This window comes from Siphateles boraxobius, unplaced genomic scaffold (genome assembly GCF_051911475.1).
Source record: "Siphateles boraxobius isolate OS27281-9 unplaced genomic scaffold, OSU_SipBor_1 43, whole genome shotgun sequence".
Taxonomy (NCBI): Eukaryota; Metazoa; Chordata; class Actinopteri; order Cypriniformes; family Leuciscidae; genus Siphateles; species Siphateles boraxobius.
Window position 1 is genome coordinate 2,755,501 of NW_027509064.1, and position 13,843 is coordinate 2,769,343.

General features: G+C 39.9%; 1 protein-coding gene across 2 annotated transcripts in view; it reads left to right on the top strand.

The window, feature by feature from the left end:
* Nucleotides 1–13,843, top strand: part of hivep3a (HIVEP zinc finger 3a) — a 102,853-nt gene that overhangs the window by 17,184 nt on the left and 71,826 nt on the right. For both annotated transcript variants that reach the window (XM_077200097.1, XM_077200100.1), the window contains exon 2: nt 7,679–7,751. The gene's annotated coding sequence lies outside the window, so the exon portion shown is untranslated. The remainder of the gene's footprint in view (nt 1–7,678; nt 7,752–13,843) is intronic.

Consider the following 13,843-nt stretch of genomic DNA (forward strand, 5'->3'; position numbering starts at 1 on the left):
TAGCACGTACACGTCAGTGTTAATTTCGTTGACGAAAATCTATTGACATTTTCGTCAACGAATAAAAACTAGACGAAAATGTTAGATAGTGACGATTTGGGAAGCGATCCGTCAGAACTGATGTCCTGCGTGTGTGGTAGATGCGCACATTTGTAGGCTACTGTAACGTGATCTACCCCGCGGTCATAAAACGTTAAAAAATGTGAACGTCTGGGAGAATGAGTAGAGCAGACATATAGATCTCTGAATAAGAGTGACGATGCAAAAAAGAGCTCTATTCGGTGCGGTTTTCTTTGCGCACACACCTAACCCGAAGCGTGCAGTCATGCACAATACACCTACAGCGCGCGAGTAGGCTACTGAATTGAGCTCTCTTTCGTGTCTGAATGGAGAAATACACAACAGTATGTCTAAATGTCCTTTTTGGAGAGTATTCATGTAAACTATGCTGGTTATGTCTTAAAATGTGAGTGTGTCGGATGTGCATCAGTGCAATTGTATCCGCATGTCATTGGACATGATCCGACGTCTTAAAGTGACAGTGGCAACCCAGATAGCAAGGTGACATTGATTAAATGTTGAAATTCCACCAGAATCATCATTTTGGTTGAGGTTGAAAATTCAGTGCTAAATAATATTGGATCAATGTTGAAAAATCAATGCTAAAATAATATTGGAACAATGTTGAAAATTCAATGTTAAAATAATATTGAATCAATATTGATAATTCAATGTTTTTCAGTGTTGAAAAGACAAACATTGAATCAATGTTGATAATTCAATGTTTTTCAGTGTTGAAAAGACAAACATTGAATCAATGTTGATTTTTGGTCAGCTTAAATTTCTCCACTGGTTGCCTAGACAATCCTAACATTGGTTGCCAACAGCCAATCAGAAAGCGCGGCATATCAAGCGCGAAACAGACAGACAGACAAAGCATTCGGGCAACGACAGAGTGTTTTTTTGAGGTAAGTTAATCTTAAATCTCAATCTCAATTTCATTTCTCATTTTTATTTATCTATATTTTTTACAACTTGTTTGCTTTTCCTGAGTCGGTATAAACTGCGATGTTATTAGTCACATGATCGCGCGCCGTGCACAAACCAACGACCATGATTTTCCCTAATAATACATTGAATTTCAATTTGTCTTTTACCAAACGTCATCGCGGTTAAAACCAACAGTGGGTAAATTGTTAATTTTCATTCTAGGGTGAACGTAGAATTTGCCTGAGTCAAAAAAGGCGCAAAGAAGCGGGAGCTCATCACGCGAATGGGAGACGACGGCAAATATCATTTTTGTATTCCAATATTGGCTAACTATAAATAGCATTTTTATAATGCTTGTTATATCTTGTTTTATTTTTTAATGCATGCTATATCTTTTAATGTTCTTCTGTAAAGCAATTTGGTCTGTTGTAATACATAAATAAAATTGAACTTGAACTATTTATCAGATTAATGTTTCATTATCTCTTACCGTAGGCCTAGTAGGCTACTTCGCTGTTTTTGTCTTTGTCACAAAATGCCTTGTTTTTTTCTGAATGTGATATTTCCTGTTCCGTTGTGGGGCCATAAATTAATACATTTGCTTGTAAACTGAAGGATGTAATGACATTTTGATTAAAAAACATATTTAATGGTCTCTGTCTGAAAGGAGTCATTTAAAAATTCAAGCATGTAAGGAACTCAGCTTTTTGGAAATATTAATAATCAATAATATCTTGTTATTATTAATTATAAATATTTGGGTCAGTTAATTGGATTAACTTGATGTGGCTGAATTAATATTACAATCAATTAATCAGTTCTTCCAACGAACTATTTTGATTATTAATTTATTCTAATAAAGCGTATCTTCCATGGCCACCGAAGAATAATTATTTCTTCGCCTGTACAGTACTTTGAGCCAGTAGCAAAAACCGTGATCGTAAAGTGACTTGTATTGCAAACAAAACAGAACCAAATACATATTATGTACAAGTTTTATTAACTAAATATAGATATTTATATGAATATAAATAAACTAAACAACATACACACATGAATACATAAATAGGTTAGTGATAGGATGAAATTGGAAACCGGAAGAGGGTCTATGAGAAGAACCATCAGAATTTCATTTTCACATTCATTGAATTGAATACTTGCATTTGTAATGGGAACAATTCTCGAAGTTGTTGAAAATTGGAGTCGTTGATGGTTCCGGCAGTGTCAAGTGGAAGTTGGTTGAGCGTTCTCTTTCTCCAGGAACGCATGACTGGTTTGGTGAAGGCCTGGGACTCTGTTGAGGCCACGCCGAGCACCCAGGAGAAGTGAGGAAGTCGGAAGGATGGGTGATTGGAGTCGTTGTTGGTTGGAGTCTTTGTTGGTTGGAGTCTTTGTTCCAAAACTCCTGAGATTGTCCTTGGTTCTTTGTGAGAGAGTCTTCTCTCTTTTCCATGAGGCCGGATCTGGTTGGAATCGAGGCCTGCTGGGCCCTGGAGCCCCCGTGGAGGGGGAGGGGGCTCCCCAGTCTCACCAGAACAGTGTTGCGGCTGGATGAAAAAACTAAGAGAGGGCGGTCACTGTTGCCTGCCTCTGATATACCCTGAGAAAAGAACCAACCCCTAAGGTTTGAATGGACCTATGAGTAAGGTGACATGTCCGAGAGGGGAAGCGGCTCTTAGTTGATTTATGGTCTTTGTCCCCAGCATGCTTAGACTGTTCATTCAAGCTCAAATAGACATAACAAATTCACATTGCATTCTAAGAGAAGGTGATGTACATCAAAGTGTGTGTCATTAAATGAGGATTAATTTGCTAGGAAGCATGATACAGGTGAGGTTATATTGACCGTTGGGTGGTTGTTCAACCACATACACCCCAATCAAACATACCATGTTGTTATACCTAATAGTACACGAGACAGTAAATCATCACAGTTTCTGTGAGGCATGTTCCTTCATAGATCAGAGTAACACCGCAAAGTTTATTTAATTAAAGATGGTCTCTCTCTCTTAAGCATGTGGCGCATGTGGCCACATTCCTTTGAGGTCGTAAAGTCTGTTATCAGTCTTAAAGTGTTCTGTAACCGGACACCCGGCTGACAAAGTAACTTCATTTGTGAGGTTAGTTTTGGGGGAGAGTTTCATAGACCTTTATATTCATTAAATATAGTGAATATGAATAATTAGTGTGTGTCTGATTGGTCCAGACCCTACATACAAGCCTAATAAACTAGCATCTCGCTGTACATAAAGCAAGATTGATTTTATATTGTTTCTATGTTGATTCAATGTTAAATAACTGATTTAATTATGGTTGAAATAATATTGATTTTATGACCATATTGGTTGATTTTTCATCGTTGAAATAACATTATTTCAGGGTGCAAACCTGATGAAAAATCAATGTTAAATTTCAACATTGATTCAATGATCTTTTGGTTAATGCATTAGCATTGATTCAATGTAGATTCAATGTTGGTCTGCTATCTGGGAATAAACCTAATGCGGTCCGTGTCCTTAATTTTGATCAAGCAACAAAAGAAAAAGAGAAAAGCATTCACTGTTTGTTAATAGCTTTAATAAGGATTAATTATATTTAATTCATACAAATAAATATGTCTGCTTGAAAGAATAAAGAATGATGTGTAAGTAGTTATAAGGAATGAATATATCATTCATTGTAAAGAAGACTGTGTTGTACTTTAGGAAAAGTGGTTTTATTTCATTTTAAGATATTTTTTAAGTAACAGCAGTTAAATCTGTATCTGTATTGCATGTTCAAACTTAAAAATCATTCATATTAATAGGTTAATAGATGTTTTCTCCGGGAGTATATGGGTTTGGAAATTTTAGAGAAATTCTAAATTAATGCATTACAATTGAACTAAACCCATTATATTTTAGTCGACTAAATCTACTGTAGATTTAGTCGACTAAAATGTTATTGTATTTCGTTGACTAAAACTAGACTAAAACTAAAACAATTCAGATGACTAAAATATGACTAAAACTAAATGGCATTTTAGTCAAAAGACTAAGACTAAAACTAAATCAAAATTTGCTGACAAAATTAACACTGGTACACGTACACATTCTCTTTTACACTCTTAAACAAACACACACATACTTTAAAATCGTTAGCTGCTATGACATACAGTACACTACCATTTAAGATGTCTGACACATTTAACTGAATATGTGTTTCTCAAGATCTTGGACAAGACAATGAAGGTCATTTGTGCCAAAAAAGTGTCAAGCATGCATTGAAACTCAAAGATGATAATTACAAACAACAGGAAAAATACAATATAATAAAGGCTTCAAATGAAATAAACTGTGATTTATGTTTTTTTAGGTATTAAAGTAAGAAATTAAATAATGTAAAAATAACACTGAATTAAATACACGGATTCTTATTAAAGCTAAAAAAGTTATTCGGTCATGAGCAGTTGTCTTTTGCTGATTGATTAACATTAATGACACAGACAAGTATATTATGCTGCTGTCACTTTATGTTAGATGTGAGGTGGTTGCAACAACCACTTTTCCCTGCAGCGGTACATCAAGGATTTCCTGTGGCTAAGTGGTTCGTCTTACACAGTAGGTGAGGTGTAAGAAGCCATCGCCCCGCCTGTCCCTGATCAGTGTCCAGTGACGGCTCCAGCCCCTGACCAGAGTGCTGTGACTACTCTGTGACTGCTCCTGAGTTCAGCCCAGAGCCCACTCCTCCAGCCCATGAACCCAATCCAGTTAAAGCTGCCGTCGGCAACATTTTTTTGATCATATTCAGTGAAATCGACACTATAATCCGACAGAACAACATAAATAAAGTGGTTTTAGAAAAAAAAAAACGAGCTTCTAACTCCTCCTGGAGCGTGTTAATTGTTTTGCAAAAATCCACCGCTCCCAGATCATCGGGTCCAATCAGCGCAGGGGGGTGTGAGATCTGATTGTCAATCACAGGTCGTGCACACGCCACCCTTCGCGCACGTTACAATCACATTCACACGCCTGAAGTTCGTGCAGTAATGAAGAGTGATGGGGGAAAAGATTCCAATTCCTCGGTTAACCTCAAGAGCTAGGGGATCAAAAACAACACAGGAAAAGAGAACACCTGCTGAAAAGAAAGAAAGTGACCGTGCCCATAAATAAACCAGGATCGGCATTTGAAAGGTGGAGAGATTTACGTGATTTAATTGGGTTCAAGCTGGATGCAGAGCTTGCAACATTTCTTCTCGACAGGTAATTGTGCTTTATCAACCAGTTACTTTATTTCTTAGTGTTATGTTAGTAATCTAAGTATGTTTGCCCAAATGTGTTGGTATGGATAACTAACGTTAGCACTTGTTGGGAGGGTTCGTTAGCTTTGTTTGCACTGAAATCCGTGTGAACGTAACGTTAAGTGGATAAACATATCCAGATGAAGGGATAAAGTTCGGCTTTTTGGAAGAATCAATGCTACTCTACCTTTCTTACGAGAGTAAGAACAGTAGTAAAGCTACTGTTATTGTATGTGCTATCTGACTAGCTCCAAATACTCCATGGTGTTGATGGATGCTGATGAGACGGACGCGTTCAGAGAAAATCTGTTGCACACGCACTGACGAGCACGAACTCGGTGGGAGGGTATTCGTTGATAGTGGGGGAGGGACATGAGAGTTGTAAACATAACAATTTTTGCCTAAGTCCACTCGATCTGCCAGACTTGCCGACTGCAGCTTTAATAACCCAAGAGCTCCTCCCAAGAAATTGTAATACGTCCCTGGCCATAGTGATCAAGGCTGGCTCCCATGGTAAGGCCACAAAGGCCGATACTCCCTGGCCTCATGAACTGTCGGATCCTCCCTGGTCCCTCCTGAACTGTCGGATCCTCCCTGGTCCCTCCTGAACTGTCGGATCCTCCCTGGCCTCCTGAACTGTCTGATCCGCCCTGCCCTCCTGAATTGTCTGATCCGCCCTGGCCTCCTGAACTGTCGGATCCGCCCTGGTCTCCTGAACTGTCAGATCCGCCCTGGTCTCCTGAACTGTCAGATCCTCCCTGGCCTCCTGAACTGTCGGGTCCGCCCTGGCCTCCTGAACTGTCAGATCCTCCCTGGCCTCCTGAACTGTCGGGTCAGCCCTGGCCTCCTGAACTGTCGGATCCGCCCTGGTCTCCTGAACTGTCAGATCCGCCCTGGCCTCCTGAACTGTCGGATCCTCCCTGGCCTCCTGAACTGTCGGATCCTCCCTGGCCTCCTGGACTGACGGATCCACCCTGGCCTCCTGAATTATCGGATCCGCCCTTGCCTCCTGAACTGTCGGATCCTCCCTGGCCTCCTGAACTGTCAGATCCTCCCTGGCCTCCTGAACTTTCGGATCTGCCCTGGCATCCTGATTTTTCGGATCCTCCCTGGCCTCCTGAACCGTCGGATTCACCCTGGCACCCTGAACTGTTGATTTCTGTTCTTGTCTGTGTTTGGTTAATCTGTCTATTAGTTCAGTTCTGTCTTTCTCCGCCCCCTGCCTGTTTATTTCTATAGTTTCTGATTGATTGTTAGTTCAGTTCAGCTCAGGTGTGTCTTGTTAATTTGCTCTGTCTATTTAAACGCTGTGTTATGTCTTGTTCTTTGTCAGTTCTTAACATTGCATTTTATTGGTTGTTTTGTTCCCGATCTTGTTCTTGTTCCTGATCCTGAGAATTCGTTTGGTAAAGATTTGAGTTTATTTGTAAATAAAGACTGCTGCACTTAGATCCTGTTTAGTCTCTGCTGAAACCACCATTGTAACAATTACATTTCGGTTGTTAGGTTTGTGTAACGCTGTGCTGGAATACTACTGTTTTAAAGAAAATGCTTAACATGGCTTATCAGACTAATTAATAAAAGATCAAAGTATCAGTATACACGTTGATGTACAATACACAACACTATATACGATAATCATTAAATCATTGTAAAAAAAAGAAAAAAAAGAAAAAAACCTTTAACTTGACTTAATGCCATAAAGGCTATAAAAAGACAAAACTCGCTTTATTGGTGATGCAAGCAGATGAGACCAGAGCAATGCAACACACTACACTGAGTGTATTTCGCACAGCACGATCTGTGAGGAATCGCGCTCTTCAGTAACAATGACAAGCTCTTTTTTTAAAGCTAATGAATAATTAACTGAAAGCTGGAAATGTGAGTCACTGTTCTCTCTGCCATCTCTGATGTAATAAGCCTAGTTTTCTTTACATTAGCTTTGTTTTGGACTGGTTGTTTGAAAGAATTCGCTCACTGAATCATTGGGCTGAAAATGTTCCTAGATTTTAGCGGCTTAAAATTATCTGATCACAAACAGAGAAGCGGAATTGGATTAAAGGGTTAGAATTTCACGCGCTTCAGTAATTTATTTGTGTTATTTGTGTTAAATCATTTTAATGCGTTAAGAATTTTGAATTAATTGCATGCAATAATGCGTTAACGTTGACAGCCCTAATTAAAATAGATGAGATTGAGATGAGATTTATTATATTTTCAGTTTATAAACCCCCTTTTTTAGAATGGGGTCCCTCACAAAAGGATGATCATATTAGGGGTCTATTGCATCTAAAAATTGGAAACCCCTGGTTTAGACTATATGTGAGTGAGTGACATCTAAAAATTGGAAACCCCTGGTGAGTGAGTGATTGATATGTGAGTGAGTGATTGTCCCTCTCTGTTTTGCAGTTGACATTGAGCCCAGAGTTTTCTTCTTTGGTGCAGAACAGGATTTTCAGACAGACCCACCTGGAGTACACTGGTAAGACAGAGAATCACCTAGTGTTCTAGTCTAATGTGACATGACAGGCAAGGACATGTTGAATGCTGAGTATCTCTGGGTACATGTATTCTGTCTATAGTTACCTGCTGTACTGTTATCCTTTCTTTGGAGAGAGCTGATACAGGTCTTATCATTTTTTTATTAATGTGCAGGGACTACGCTTTCATGTACAATTCAGGCTTTCAAATATACTGTTGTTTCTGAAAAATTAATAGTAAATTTGACCATTGCACCACTTCTCATAGGTGAGCACACATTTTTAAAAACACGTCTTGAGTCCCTTCCTCACTAAAGATACAGTTTCTTGGCATCTTGCATTTTTAAAGGCTCCTTATGCCTGTCACTTTTAAGTCAAAAAAGACATTGTCAGATTAAACAGAAACTAAAGCTCTTCTCAAAGAAAAAGTGCTGTGTTTAAAGGTGATTTCCAATGATTTACACCACAGAGTTTACAGTTTTTTTTTTTGCTGTTGTTGTGTGAATGGTATTTTTGTGAATGGGCCAATGCTTGTGTATACACATTGCATATGGTGCATTTACCGGAATCTGGAAATTTACATATTTGAATGTCTGAAAGCAGCTACTGTAGCTGTAAAGTAAGGGAAAAAGAAAGGGGATCCAGGACAGATGCCTGAGGTACCCCATGTCCCCTTTCCACCAACAAAATTCTGCTGCTAGTGTGGTTTCCCCAAATGGCAAACAAAATATCTCAGTGACAGTGCCTCAGGATAGTGCCTGCCCAACAAGGCTATGTATCTGCAGAGGCAGTTGTTGATTGCAGGCTAAGTCCCAGATCAACCCTTAAGGACTTGAGACTCTGGGGTTGAATCTGCGTCCAGACTATAAAACCTGCCGACCATCCTGCTACAGCACAAACATTTTGTAAGGATGCATCTCTAATGAGTCCTAGTGGAGTGCGCCCTAACCCCTAGAGGCGAAGCCATTCCGTGCACCCTATAGGAGAGGGAGATCGTATCAGTGATCTAATGTGAGATACGTTCCCTCTATTGTGGCCCCCAAAGCAGACCTGAAGCTGAGAGGATTTACGCCACTGGCCTAAGCTGTGTACATAGATCCTCAGAGCACAGACCGGACATAGCAGGTGAGAACCAGAAGGAACCATAGAAGGAACTTTTGAAATATAGCCCGGTCTGGGGTGCAGAATAGCTCTGACATCTCCTGGAGAAATGTCTAAGCAGGAAGAGGCTACTGACAGGGGCTGCAAGTCTCCTACTCTCTTATGCAGAGTCAAATTAATTTCAAAGTTCAAATGTATTCTTAAAATCGAGAGTAAACAATGCGTTATGTTTGTATATGGGAAGCTTGTTTAGTAACATATTTGTGTCATGTCATCATTCAGAGAGGTTTATAGCTTCCCAAGTTCAGTACCAGCATAAGCACCAGCACCAGCACAATTTGAGTAGAAAGGGTAAATGTTTACTCAGGATGCAAATTTAGTCCTAACCCTATCTCTATACCTACCCCTAAAGCTAACCCTACCAATAACTTATCCCTAAAATCAGAGCGAAATGATAGATGAATAACACTGATGTAGAAGCAATTAATCCTTGTTGTAAACCTAAACTTGACCTAAACTGTAAACTTCCCACAAACCGGATTGGTTGATTGGAATGTTGTTTCAGGATCAACAAATATGATCCAGGAACATGTTGTACATGGTGCTGTACCAATGAACATGTTTTACTACATGTTGTACCAATCAGGTTTGAGGGAAGTTTACAGTTTATGTCAAGATTCCTTGGTGAAATCACGTTCACCTAGTTGGAAGGAAGGAAGAAAAAAAAGTAAGACTAAAAGTGAGAAAGGAGAAGACATTAAACCAATGTCAAAACTTTTTTGTTGTGATATTTACTTCTGATGATATTAGGGGGCATTTTTACCTTCATGAGGTCGAATTTGTTTCTAACCATATGAAAATGGGATAGCACGTGAAAGTGTGTTGTTCATTTAGATCACTTAATTTTACACTTTTCCTATTCATTAAAATTCTCAATATGAAGAATTGTATCTGTTACCTATTCAAATCAACATCAAAAGATATACAAAGTATTTAGAGATCCAAAAATAATTTACAAACAGCTAGACAAGCACCAAAACACCCTGAATCAGCATTGAAGCTCATTCTGGTCTTAAGTGGTCTTTTCAGCACTGATGTGTTTCAAGTTTGCCCTTTCTCACCCAGCAGCCTATTACCTTTAGTACTGCACAATGCACTGAACATTGATCTTCAGATTCATTCAAACTGTATGAATGGAAAGAAACAGATAACTGTGGTTATATCAGAGCTCCTGATCTTATTTCAGCTGGAGCAGAGGACATTCTCCAGAGCCACCCTAACTGGACCCCCTTTTTTCCACCTACGGCCTTTCTTTTCCATTTTTCCATTCTTTCCATCTTGTCCCATACAAAAAAGAAGTTTATTCAAGTGTTCTATTAGTATACTTCTTTTAAACTAAAAATAAGAAAATATACTTTCAGTCTACATTTTATATACTTCTCAGAAATATACTTTATGTACTTCTCAGAAATATACTTAAAATTACACTTAAGTGTGCTTGACTGATACTGAGAGAAAAGTCCAAGTACATTTGGCCTATACTTGTACTCAATCTTTTGATCGAGATATACTTAAAAGTATAATTAAGTATTCAAAGTATACTTGGCTTTTAGTTGAGTTAACTCTTTTGATCGAGTAAATATACTTTTTTACATAGTTTTCACTGTTATACGGTAGGGGGCGCTATGACACATCTTCTAGTACAGAATCTCCAGATCAAAATACAGGAGAAGAAGAAGCTGAAACAAGTGATAGACGATTGCTAATGCAAATGTAAAATAACGTGATCATCAAACATTAAACAGCATGTAAATCAAAATTGCTAAATGTTACCAATTGAAATGTTGAACCCATGAAGAGAAAACGACTGTGAAGCTTTGGGCTGGGTTTAAAATGTTGCCTTTCTTTATGAAACTTACCGAAATTCAATTGTTGATAAAAAAGTATGCATGAAGCTAATAAAATGTTTTTAAAATTAAAGTACAGTTAATGGTATTTTTCAAGTATAAAAAATAATATCTACATTTGAACATAGTAGTATACTGCAAGTGCAAAAATAATATATAAATAGTAAACTATAAGTATAATGTTATGTTCACTTAAAGAAAATTTACAAGTATACTTGCAGTATAAACTACCAAACTAGTAGTTTACTGAGAGTACACTTCAGTGTGTACTTTCATAAACTAAAAAAAAATCTAAAATAGTAAACTTCTAGTATACTTATAAGTTCACTTGTAGTACAGATGCATTACAAATGAGAAACATTGTTGTGTACTTAGTTTACTACTGTCACAGTTATAGTACACTTAAACATACACTTTTATATACTAAAAGTGGGCCAATTTAGTCCCAAGCAGTATTGGAATAGTACACTTACAAGTTTACTACAAGTACACATTGATATTAGTTAACTTACTACATAAAGTATACTTAAAAATATACTTGAACATAAAAGTATACTTAAGTATACTTCATAAAATTAACTTGAAGTAAGGGGTGCTGAAAGCTCAATGGGAAAGTGTGCTTGAAGTGTGTCACCTCACTCTCTCCATACTAGAAAAAGAAAACACAAAGCAACATTTCAAAAATAACTAGAAATGTCCAGTTCTGTCCGGAATGAATGAGGGAGTCCTTAAAAGTAAATAATGTGCAAACAGACACTAGATTTGCTTTATACAAAAGTAACTTTCAGTCAGTGCAGTTGAAGATTGCGTGGGAAATACAGCTTCTACTGTAATTTTATCAAAAATATTTAAATTATAATAATTAAAGTATTTGAATTATAATGCGAGGAAGTGGAAAAAGTTATTCCCTGTGGTCTCCTGTCCCTGCTAGTCCCGTCCAGCTCCAAGCCTTCTTTATCTCCACTGGTCCCATCCAGCTCCAAGTCTCTTAGATCTCAGTTGATCCTACCCCGCCTCCCTCTCCCACCTCCTCTACCAAAGACTACTCCAAGGTCACGCCTAGGGTTGGGTACCGAAACCTGGTACTAATATGTAACCGGTACCCAAATAACCTGGGCCGAATCAAAACGCAGATTTCAGTGCCTCATTTCGGTGCCACTTAAATGCCTCAGCTGTCGGTTTAAATATTTGCCCTCTGGCTCTCCGAAATGGACATAAGAAGCATCATCACCGCATGTTATCGCTAGTTAACCCTCTGGGGTCGACAAACGCGCCGGCGCGTTTTGCTCGATTTTTTACACATAACAGGAAAATAGACTTAAAATACTCTGTCATTTTTGGTCATAGAGACTTAAGAAAAATAAAAAAATAAACTGTTGAATGTCTATTTTTTTATGTGTCCACTTACAATCGAAATAAAACATTGTGCTTTTGTAAAATAAAGAAAATAAACAGGGTGTGCGTTCTGTCTCTCCATCTCCGTTAACCTTTTTTCTGGAGCACGTCTCTAAACTTAAACAAAACTCAGCGAATACTATTCACCCAAGCATGAGCAATATATCTTTATAATCATTTAAGTTTTTACTTTTAAAATATCTAATTCAAAACTAAAATAAATATTCTCTGTTTATGTAATCTATAAAAAAAGAGGGGTGTCAGCCGATCTCATTATCGTTCTCTCAGCTCATTATTCTGCTAATGTGACACGCCCATGGAGAGCGCGCGCTATTCAGATGCAAATGATTTAAAGCGACACATGCAAACGTGTCAACACCCCTCATAAATACAGATAACACAACAAATTTAATCATCAGATTAATTTCGTCTTGCGAGGCTGTGAGTGTGAGGAATAATCCTGGGACATTTACCATAGAACATGTGCTGGTTTATTTTCATTTCGAGGAGCTATGGATCTAGCCGAGAATTGTGGGTAGCCTAAGTTCCCTTTCGTTGTCACTCCGAGTTACGTCGGATGACGACGAATGGGGTTTCGCTTAGAAAGCCTATCAACTTCGAGTATTACAAAACGAGCCAATGGCAAAGAAATGCCATGGGTCTGCGGAATTTGCATGACGTAACTCCGCCCCACCTCGTGGGTATAAAAGGAGGACGCCAGCAACAGGCAGATATGTTTTCGCTTCGGAGCCAAGTGTAATTCTTCACTCCTTAAGCTATCTCTGATTGTCAGCTTCTTACGAGACGAGCAACTCTCCAGTGTTGGTGTGACGGCGATCTCCCGGCGAGTGCACACTTCCTGCTTATCTGAGCGTGGTTTGCCAGCGAGTGTGTTCTCCGCGGGCGCTTCAGCACTGAGTTTCTCTCACAAAAAGAGCTTGCACGCGGCACGTCTTTTTAAAGATGCCTCGCCCGTGCACTTCTGGTTGCGGTCGACTGGTGTCTGACTCTGATGGGCACGAGCGCTGCTTGGTGTGTTTGGGCTTTGATCACGCTAAAGCAGCGCTCGTGGATGAGTCATGTTCTTTCTGTGGGAACATGACCATCGCAACACTTAGATCGAGACTCAAGGATCTCGCAAGAGTGAGAGTCCCCTCATCCACACCCCGATCTAGCGCCTCCTCGAGAGGCTCTACTTCGGCTGGTGGCCAGGGTGATCTGAGGGTGACTGTGTGGAACAAAGCGCCGACTATGTGTCCGTGCCCCGCAGCACCTTCTCCAGTGTTGCAACCCGCGAGCGTTCAGGCCTGAACCTGGCTGACATGCGGGACGCTGAGCGCTCTCGCCTGCTCGACTCCCCCATGTCCCAGGCCGGCCTATTCGGCGGTGCGGTGGAGGATTTCGCCCAACAGTTCTCCACCGCCCAGAAACAGACTGAGGCCATTAGGCACATTCTGCCCCGACGGCCCGCTGCTGCCTCCACCCAGCCGACCGGGCAGATCCCTCAGTCTGTTCGCCGCCGAGGGCGCCCTCCTGCGGCTCCCGCCCCTCCCGCCCGGCCCAAGCAGCAGCCTCCACCCAGGCCCGGTCGCGGAGGAAGCCGTAAGAAGGCGCCCCAGCCCTTTCCAGCCCCGCCCCCCGCTAAACGCCGGGCCAAGCGGCGCTCCTGAGACGGGCTGCTCAGGGATGCT